General features: G+C 39.8%; 1 pseudogene; it reads right to left on the bottom strand.

The window, feature by feature from the left end:
- Positions 1 to 1,131: 1,131 nt before the first annotated feature.
- Positions 1,132 to 2,470, bottom strand: LOC101701406 (C-terminal-binding protein 2 pseudogene; annotated as a pseudogene).
- Positions 2,471 to 10,361: the final 7,891 nt, after the last annotated feature.

Below are 10,361 nucleotides of genomic sequence, written 5' to 3'. Positions count from 1 at the left end.
ATACTTCTGATAGCCAATATTTTCTGTTTGGGACAGTTTAAAATTTTTCTTTTGTCACAAAACAAAAACTTTGTATGCACCTATACAAAGAGTCAAAATAGGCCATCTTTTTAAACAAAAAGGCAATGATTCACAAAAGATTATGAATAGAACATGTAACTAGTTGATACAAATCTAATAGGATTTGTTAAAATTAGTCAGATCTAATAACACATCTGAAGTGTTCCCATATAAAATATCACATGAAGAAAATAATTTATCAATGTCTAAAAAAGTGGGTTTGTTCATAAAGAACCTGACAAGTTACTACAAAAAGTGTTTCCTGAGACATAAAGAAATGCAACATTACTTTTCTTGAACCCTTACAGTTCAAGACCTTCCACTCAATAAAACAGCTGAGGATCTGAAACTGGGAAAATATATTTGAGTACAGCGTGTGAAACTTAACAATTTTCTTTTTTTACATCATCAAAGGGTATCACTGAAGTAACAGCCAACCTGTGTGCTCAGTATGTAGTTCAGATGTGAGAGACACCTTTCCCTGCAGGACCCTGTACTCTACAACCCTACTTGCTCAGATGTCTAACAGGCAGTTTTGTCCCCATCTTGTAATAATTTAATCTTCCTAATAATAAAAAGAATCAACAAGCCCCAGTAGACCAAAGGGACAAGAGTCATAAGCTGTGGATTTCCTCTTAACATTTTTTTTTATTTTGATGTTTGCAACTATTATTATTATTATAATTTTTTGGTACCAGGGATTGAACTTGGGACCTTGTGCTTACAAGGCAGGCAGGTGGCAGAATCACTGATCTAAATCCCAGGCCCCAGTGTTTGGAATTCTTGATGCAACATTCTAGGGCAAGGTGCTCAGGACCTGCTACGTCCAAGGGACTGATAAAGGAAAAAGCTCTATTTATTCTTTGTGATTTGATGCACAAATAAAACTTAAAACACAATAATAGAAGTTGATCATTAACAAGTCACATCCTAGTCTTCCAGTGCCTCTGTCAGCAGACATCTTCAGTTTTCTAGCTCTTGTAGATTTAATACTGCAATGTCAAGGGTATATATAGGTCCAGGATCAGTTAAAAAGACTGTCAAAGGCTTTTTTCTTAGGTCATCCATTTTTCATTGTCTCCTGGTCCCAAGTTTATCCAAATGATTACCTTTCAGTACTCTCTGCAATTGCTCCTTGGGGTGCTCTCTACTGTCTCCATGTTTTGTAGGCTGGTTGGGAAAGGGAGCTCAGGTAGGACGTGCCACCATAGTGAAGTTGTGAGTCTCCAGGATGTCTCCAGAAATAATCCCTTCCATGGCTGCAGAAAGTCCCCAGAGCCACACCTACCATGTCTGGTGGAGACCTACCTATATGTGGCACCATAGAGCTCAGAATGAATTGCTGGCTGCAGATGCGATGAAGAATTCCTGTTGACACAGTTTCTTAAGCTTTCTGGGATGCAATCTTTTCAGTGGCAGCTGCCTCCCTCCTCTCCAGGGATGCTTTTTCACTGTACTAGGCTGTGTGGGGAGTACAGATGAGATTTGCTATGTCTTTCAGTGGACCCTAAGCAAAACTAAAAGGCTCAGATTCGAGCACATCAAGGACTTCCCCTGGTATGTTGTGCTCTTTGAGGGCCTGGGCTAAGGCTTTCTCGTCCACCAGGCCACCTTGGGCTGCATTCACTAGGAATGCCCCTTGCCTGATCTGCCTTATAGTAAAGTCACTGATGAGGTGGTGGTTATGTTCACCAAGATGGCAGTGCAAGGAGACACAGTCAATCTGATACAGCAAATCCTATAGGTTGTAGATCCTCTGCACTCCTAGGGATTGCTGTATGCCATCCTTCAAGTAGGGGTCATAAAATATGACGCTGAATCCAAAGGCCTTGACTCCAACAGCAGCCACCTGCCCTATGCAACCAAAGCAGATGAAGCCCAGTGTCTCCACAGATTCAGCTGCTCCTAAGGCCACCTCGCGGATCTGTTCCATGCTCTGTACCCTCGTCCCTTCCCACAGTGCCCGGTACAGCCACGTGTTCCGCCTGTACAGATTGAGGATGTGGCAGGTGATGGAATCGGCCGTCTCCTCCACAGCTGCAGATGGGATGTTGCACACAGAGATCCCAAGCTCTTCAGCAGCCTTGATGTTCATGTTGTCGTAGGCGCTGCCCAGCACAATGATCACCCTCAGACCCTGGAACTTCTCCAAGTCTCCCCTGGTGAGGGTGAGGGTGCTGTATATCCTGGCACCTGCGGCCTCGTTTAACAACTTTTCACGGATGTCCTGTGAGGACTGTGCGTCACAGAAGGCCACAGTGGCCAGGTCCTCCAGACTAGGCATCTCCATGCTGCAGTCTCGGCCGTCCAGCAGGGCCACCAGGGGGCAGGGTGCAGGGAGTCGTTCATGATTTGGGGGCGGAATCTGTCCAATCGCCTTCACTTGACTCTGCTTATCCACGAGGGCCATTCTTTATGGAACTTTGCAACTTTCTGATTCAAAAGGCAAAACGGTCCTCTAAGAACTTTAGGGAACTCGCAAGAGTCTGCGAGCATTACGCCACTATGAACCCAATATTAATCTGTCCACTAACTCTATGATTTAGGAAATGGGCTGTCAGTCTTTTTAGGAGGACACAGCCTCATTGGTTCAAAACCATTTAAGGTGATAAAAACCGTAGTCCGGGGACGCCAGCGTCCACAGTGAAGAGTGCCCACCCGGGAGGCGGTGGCGGCAGCAGCTCCCCCCCACACCCCCACCCCCACCCCATTCGGCCCTTTGCTCTTAAAGGAAGCACTTTACGGCTTCTCTTTGCCATATCCAAATTGCCAGCACCACTAATCTTGTGTCTTGAGCCATTGATAAGTCAAATTAGGATATTTTGAACACAACTACCATGATACTGCAACAACTGATCCGGTGAACTAGATGATAAACTAGGTGGCCACTAAGTGGCTAAAGTCTGGGTAAACTATATAGCACGCGTGTCTTAAAAGGATGGTTCACATCCTTGGTGAGACATCTTGAGATTTCATCAGGAATGTGATTTAAAACTTATAAATTGCTGATTTTTGCAATTTTCTGTTCAATAGTTTTGAAACTTTACTAGCCACAAATAACTGAAACTACTGTACATTTTTTAGCAGGCTCTTGTGACAGTTTCTACGACATGTTTAGAGAAGAATAAGTTAAAGGAAGTCGTGGAAGTACACGGCGGAGCAGAGCAGATGCCCGGATGTTTTATTTTTTTTGTAAGATAACCAAGACTTCAATGCTCATAATTCTGAGACTTGAAATTAAAAAAACAAAAACAAAAACATATTTTTGGTCTATGTATACTTTAAAGTAAAAAAGTAAGACTTTCTCTAAATCTTACAGTTTCATTACTGTAGAATTTATCATTCCAAATTGCTTACTTAAACTATAGGCGTAAAAATGATGTTTATAAACATTTTCTTCAAATTCATTTGTACATGAACTCCAGGCAGGTTGGGGAATATGGGTAAAGTATGGAGAGTGAGTGGGGCAGATGTGTCACAAAAGTCCGTATGTATTTATGATACGTTATAGCACTTCTTATTTTCTTATTCCTGAGATGTGTGATGGTTGTTCAGAGAGCAGATATTTGAAAGCCTGGCAGACATGGCATTGCTTTTGAGAATGTTTCCTTTGCAATCTTTGTTCTGATAGGTAGTAATGAATTAAATTATAAACTTTTATTTTGACAAGATTTTGTCTTACAAATTAAAAAATAAGGGAGAGTCTGAAATATACAGATGCATTTCTATAGCTAGAAAAGGCTAATTCTAAATGGTCTGTTTGTTCTTTATTACAAGTTTACCATAGGATTTTTTGATGTGCACTCTTTCTTTATTGTGGGTAGATGTAGATGCATACATAGGTTTGTGTAGAAGAACAACAGAGATTGAAGGGGATATGGAGAGTATTTAGCTTCTTGGTCCAATATCAGCAGCTTATCTTTAAAACAGTTATGTATTTATTACATTAATAAGGTAAACAACATCAATTGCTGTATGGGTTATAAACAGCCAATAGTGGCTTTAATATTTCTGACTCTCATGAAAACTTATGAAGGATTAAATGATCAAGTGTGTTAAATTTAGCTGATTTCATTAATAAATAGAACAAATAGAACAGAATAAATTGAATAGGATAAATAGAATTAATAGAATTCCATTAATAAAGGATGCTTTGTTATATATATATGTGTGTGTGTGTGTGTGTGTGTGTATTTACTTTTCTTGTTCTGAGACAAATACATGACACCCAAAGTAAAAGGCAGAAAGACTTATTGTAGCTCACAATTTGTGGAGGTTTAAGTTCATAGTTGGGGGGTTCCAAGGCAGCATGGCATTGCAGAGAGAAACAGTTCATAGCAGGCAGAAGGTGAAAGACAGGAAGACAGGAAGCAGCAAGCAACAAGCAGCAAAAACAGCAGCCCTCTTTCTGTTCCTTATATTCTATCCAGGCTACTTAACCTTAGGACAGGTAGCACTCACACCCAGGGTGGAGCATCCTTAACACTAACATTGAACCATGAATCAATCCTAGCATCCCATTGTTAATGCCAGCATCACACATTCTATATCCAGTCACCTCTATAAAACCCTATCTTTGACCACATGAGGATTTGAGGGGACATCTAGACACAAGCCATAACATTCTGCCCTTGCACCCCACAGAAGACTCATGCACATCCCTTTATGAAAAAGGCATTTAGTCAATCTCTGAGTGGCTAAAGTCTTATTAGTTTGAGAATTCCTAAAAAGTCCAAGTCTAAAGTCTCCTCTGAGATTAAGGCAAACCCTTAGCTACAAGCCCCTGTACAGACGAAAAGAAAGTTAAACACTTTCAACATACTATGGCCAAAATAAACATTACTATTGCAAAGGTACAAATAGGGGAATACAAAAGAATGGGACTAAAGACAAGTCCAAAATCCAGCAGGGTAAAAATTAATTCCTGTAGTACCACATCCAGCATCTGAGGCAATCTGCAGAAAGATGTGAATTCCAAAGGGCTTGGGTGGTTCCACCCGTACGACACTGCATGTGGTTGCAGCTCTCACGGGTTCTCTCTTGGCCTGGCTTTGCTCACTCCTTGCAGCTTTCCTCAGACTTTTCATATCCCTGGCTTTTCCAACCTTCTGGGGCCTCCACTGGACCTTCTGTTTCACACTCACAGCTTCACATCCTGACCTCTCAGGGACACACTGCCTGGCCTTCCAGGCCTTCTTCTGAAATCTGGGTGAAGGTCTTTCTGATCCTACAATTCTCGCAGTTTGCATGTACCTAAAAACCAATACCACATGAATGATGCTGGGGTCTCCCACCAACTGGAACAGCAGCCAGGCTTCCTTCTCTCTTGGCTGTAGGGGTCCAGTGTCTATGAATCAAATCCCTAGGAAAAACTTTCCTAGGCTGTCACCATTCCAGAACATGGTGTTCTAGGGCTCTCCTCTCAAAACAAAGTCTTTCACTTTGCAAATCTGAAATTGGAAAGCCTGAAGTCCTGCTGGTTCATGTGATATCTTCAGGCCATCTTTTCTATTGTCCTCTTACCTTTCAGCAAACAAGTTTTCTGCTGTCTTTGTAGTCTACAGCTTTACTGGAGCTTCCTCTCTTGCCAAATTCAGAATGTTTTAAATTATTCTGTGGGGCTCTTGATTCTCAATATTGATCTGGCTAAAAGCCTCCAAGAGTAGCCATACCACCCCACCAATATTAGAATGTCTTGCAATTACTTCTGGCAGATTAATTAGTCCTCCACCATTCGTCTCAGGCAAAATTTCTGGACATAAGCAAAACACAGATAAACTTTCTGCCAAAGCATAACACACATCACCCGGAGTCCAACAGCTCATGCAGTCATTTTTCCCAGCAGAAATCTCCTTGGCCTGGTCTTTACTGGCAGTATTTCTATCAGCATTCTAGTCTTCTGAACACTGATCAGAATCTCCCATCAAATACAATTTAAAGCACTCCAGGGCTGCTTCTTCAACTTGCATCTCCAAACCTTTTCAAACTTTTCCCACAAACCAGTTCCAAAGGCTCTTAAACTACATGGTCAGGTACAGTCACAGTAACCACCCCACTCTAGGTATCAAATTCTGTTTTGGTTACTTTTTTCACTGTTGGGACAAAATACCTGACACCTAAAGTTAAATACGGAAAGGTTTACTTTAACTTACAGTGTGCAGTGGTTTCCATTCACAGTCAGCTAGCTCTAAGGCAAGGTGGCATGGCAGAGGGGCCTCCTAAAGAAGAAATAGTTCATATCAGGCAGAAGGCAGCAAGCAGCAAAATGAAGCAGCAAGTTTCAAGCAGCAACAATAGCATCCTGCTTTCTCTCCCTTATGTTCTATCTAGGCTACTCAACCTGAGGGCAGGTAGCACTGACACCCAGGATGGGGCACCCTTGATCCTAGCATTGAACCATGAATCAGTCCCAGCATCACATCCTTAATGCCAGAATCACACATTTTAGATCCAACCACCTCTGGAAAGCCTCACCTATGACTGCATGAGGCTTCATTATTGTAGTTTTATTTCATGCCTGCTTTCTCTTCTTCCTTACTTTCCCTTTATTTTTCTTTCTTCTTCCCCTCCTCTCCCTCCCTGCCCCTGTCTTTCTCTTCATTCTTCATTTCAAAATAGTTTTTGAAAAAATAGGCTTTCCAAAGCTCCGGAGAACTAGATGCAGAAATTGTGAATGAGAATATCTAGGCAACAGTTCCTTTTTTTTCTCCTTTGCTGGAAGTGATCTTGCTGGTATTATGTTTAACTCAAGATCAATGAAACCCAATAGTATAAATATTTTCCTAAACAGAGGGTATATATTTTTAATGTAAATTCTTCTGGAATGATAACAGGAACTGGAACGCATAAAGTCAGTAACAAAGCAAGAATTCAATTTAGGGTTTAGCAGTAGCAGGACTCTACCTGGGTAGAAAGTGACTTTGGCAGAATCTTTCTCTGTAGGAAGCCCAGAGCTGGGAGCAAACTGCACTAAGGCAGGCTGTACCTGCTCCATCTCGATCATACCAGCTTACTTTTCCCATATTCTTCATCCTTGGATTAATAAATTACATCTTTATTGCAGCCGCAGACTCTTTCCTCATCTCTGCAACCCATCCGCAATATTGCACAGCACACTGAAAACATGTTTTCCTGAATGTACTTATAGTTTTGCCTTGTTGTACAGATGTAGACTACTGGTAGACATTCAGAACATTTGCATTTCCTCTGTTACGAAAAAGCTATATGAAAATTTCTTGTATATATATTTATCGGTCTGCAGATACATTTCTAAAACAGAATGGTTTATATATTTATGACTAATTATAAATTTAATATTAAATATTGTTGCTTTATGTTTTGATATATACCCTATGTTTGATTAGTTAGTACATCATATTTTAAAAAGACAGGTTCCAGAGTCTTAAAAAAAGATGTTTTCATATTGCAGTAAGTGGTGTATAGTTAAAAATTTCACATTTAATAAAAATTATATAAGCAAGCTGAAATTACCCACATTATTATTAAATATTCATCATTAAAGTCCACCATTAATTTGCATTTTGAGTGGTTATATGTCACATTTCTAGGCCCAATTAATCAGCTGGCATCTTTAGTTAATGTTGATTTTAGCTAAAATGTGAAATTTCTACATATTAGAACATATCCAGACAAATAGAGAAACATGTTTAGCACCATGCAAATTAATGCAAGATCATAGGCAAGACCCACAAAATAATTAAACCAGGTTAAGGGAACCATGCTTTGGGAGACTAAGAATTTTAATTAAAACTGTTATTGAGTTCAAATGAGGGGGTTCTGTCTGTAATTAGTGAGTAATATCTTTCTGCATTAATCAACGTCACCAAAACTGCCTAAATTAACACTTTGCTTTTTCGATATTGCTTCAGGTTTATGGGGTTAGTGAGGAGTAAGTTATATAAAAAAGTAATTAAGATTAGAAGGATACTTTAAAAAATCTTGCTTTTCTATCTAATTTAATCGTGGGTACCATACTTGACAGCAATGAATTAACACATATTTATTGAATACTTACCACAAGAGAGTAACAGAAAGACAAAGAAAGTTCAGTTGAGTAAAAGGACATGTGATGTGTTAGGCAATGAATTAGACATTTTGTAACCACTGTCATATTTTTTTCTTACAGTACTATTTTTATAGTTGAAAATATGTTTTTCTCCAAAGAAAATGAATGATGGACTGAAGTTCTTTGCAGTAAATTTGAATGCAAGTAATGAAAGTGAGATTGGAAGAACGGATTAGATTTACAGTAGTCAGGGACTCTTCCATTGAGACTTTCTTTTGTCTCATCCAGTTGCTGGTGCAGGAGAACATCCCATAGTCCTCTCATCTCACCTTCTGCTCGTGCTCCAGAGCCCACCAGCACAAATCACTGACAGCACCAGAAAACTTTCCATGTTAAGTGCACTCCATTTTATGTCATTATCACCAGACAGATAAAGAACACATTCCTTGGTAATAATAGATGGATAAAGAACAAGAAAGTTACTCTTACAGATGCCCTTGAACATTCAATCCCAAGGAAGTAGAAGCAGGTCTCTAACAGATTTTGAACTGAAATTCTATGATCTCTAAAATCAGTATGCTTCCTGTATACACTTCATCACACATAGGACCATGGTGTCCTCCAATGGGAAAGAAACGCGTGCACAGATCTTACACCAGTCTTGTTACATAGACACACCCTGATGTGACCTTTAGCTCGATTTCCAGCCTGGGCCCAATTTTACAAGTAGTGGATCACAGGGTAAGGTATTTGGGATGAGACAAAGATGAATTCTAGAGTATTACAGGGAGCTGGAGTTTCAGAATCCCATTACCAATAATCTGGTATTCAGGGCTTTTTTTCCAGGAAGCAACATAGCTCTTCACTTTACATACTGAAACAGGTCCCAAGAGCCAAAGCAGTGTCCTGTCTCTTCCTTCTCATTTCCTTCTTCTTTCCTCTTCCCTCACTCCCTCCCTTCTTTTCTTTCTTTTATTCTTCTGCTTCCATCCTTCCCCTCCCTCTGCCCTGCTCTCTGTTTCCTTCCTTTATTTCTCCATTCCAATAATTATTAATGTTGTGTTTCTGATGTACTGAGTGCTGAATATGAGGGTGTAAACATTTCTAAGAGCTGCAGTTTTACAAAAGCCTTTGTAATTTCTCATGGAACCTTGTAATTTTGTTTCCTGCCTTCACAACAATTCCACCTTTGTTGTTTAATGAAAACACAGGTTTCTTTAACAGCTGATAAATTGTGTGAAACCCTGTTAAGATGACTGTAAAAAAAAGGTTAACACCAGCCTATTTCCCTTTGTGGAAGACCCATATGAATGCTTCATATGGGTAAAATGAAACTCCAACCTGAGAAAAATTCCAGTTGCTTACCTTATTGTTTTGGGGAATTTTGTTAAGATATGCTTTGGTTTTGTCATTGATATAGTTATACAGCACTTTATGAAGACCATTTGGGGGACAAATTTTGGACATATATATTAGAAAACATTTAAATTGGGGCAACTTACCCCTCACTGGCACTCTCATTAAGGCGATATTTCTTCCTCTTTACCCAGGAAAACTGCTTCTATCTCCAAAGACAAGTTTGAAATTCTATTAAACTTAAATTGCTTAAAATTACTTAATTATTTCAGTACACACACACACACACACACACACACAGATATTTTGGGAAAAATGAAGACCAAGTGATGAAAAGACATAATACATTAAAAAGGTATGAAATTTAAGAAGAAAAAAACCTGAGAACAGAAGTGGCAAAAAACAAGGGTACATTAATGCATAGTCAGCTTTGGAATTGGGAAGTCTGAAAGAGCAAATAGCTTCTGAAGCAAATATGCACGACACTACTATAGATTTCCAGATAATTAGGCTCGAGAAATGGTAAGCGATATATTCACCTACTGCATTTATGTTCTTTTAAGGTACCTAGTATTTTTTTAGTAGATAGTTTGAGGCATCCAAGTGGGCTGAGGTTAAAATTGAGAACAGTGCAGAGAATCTTCTAAGAGTTTGCAGCCCAGCCCAGGTCAATTAATTTTACTATTGCACAGACCTCCTAAGTTGCACTGAGTACTAAACACAGGTACAGACCTTTTAAAGGGCCTAGTTCTTTCTTCCTTTCATTTAACTAACACAGCAGTAAAAGACATAGGAAGAAGGGCTGGGAGATTGGCCTCACTGTGTATTAAGGATTGACTGATGGAAGGGAAGGGGAAAACCGGCTCAGTTTATAGTCTGGGACACATCTCTCAATGCTTTCTTTGTACATGGAAGCTCA

The sequence above is a fragment of the Heterocephalus glaber genome, unplaced genomic scaffold (assembly GCF_053883595.1).
Source record: "Heterocephalus glaber isolate CG9 unplaced genomic scaffold, H.glaber_assembly_v1.0 deba00000331, whole genome shotgun sequence".
Lineage (NCBI taxonomy): Eukaryota > Metazoa > Chordata > Mammalia > Rodentia > Bathyergidae > Heterocephalus > Heterocephalus glaber.
Note: the sequence above shows the minus strand (reverse complement) of the source record. Positions and strands in the feature narration are given on the sequence as shown.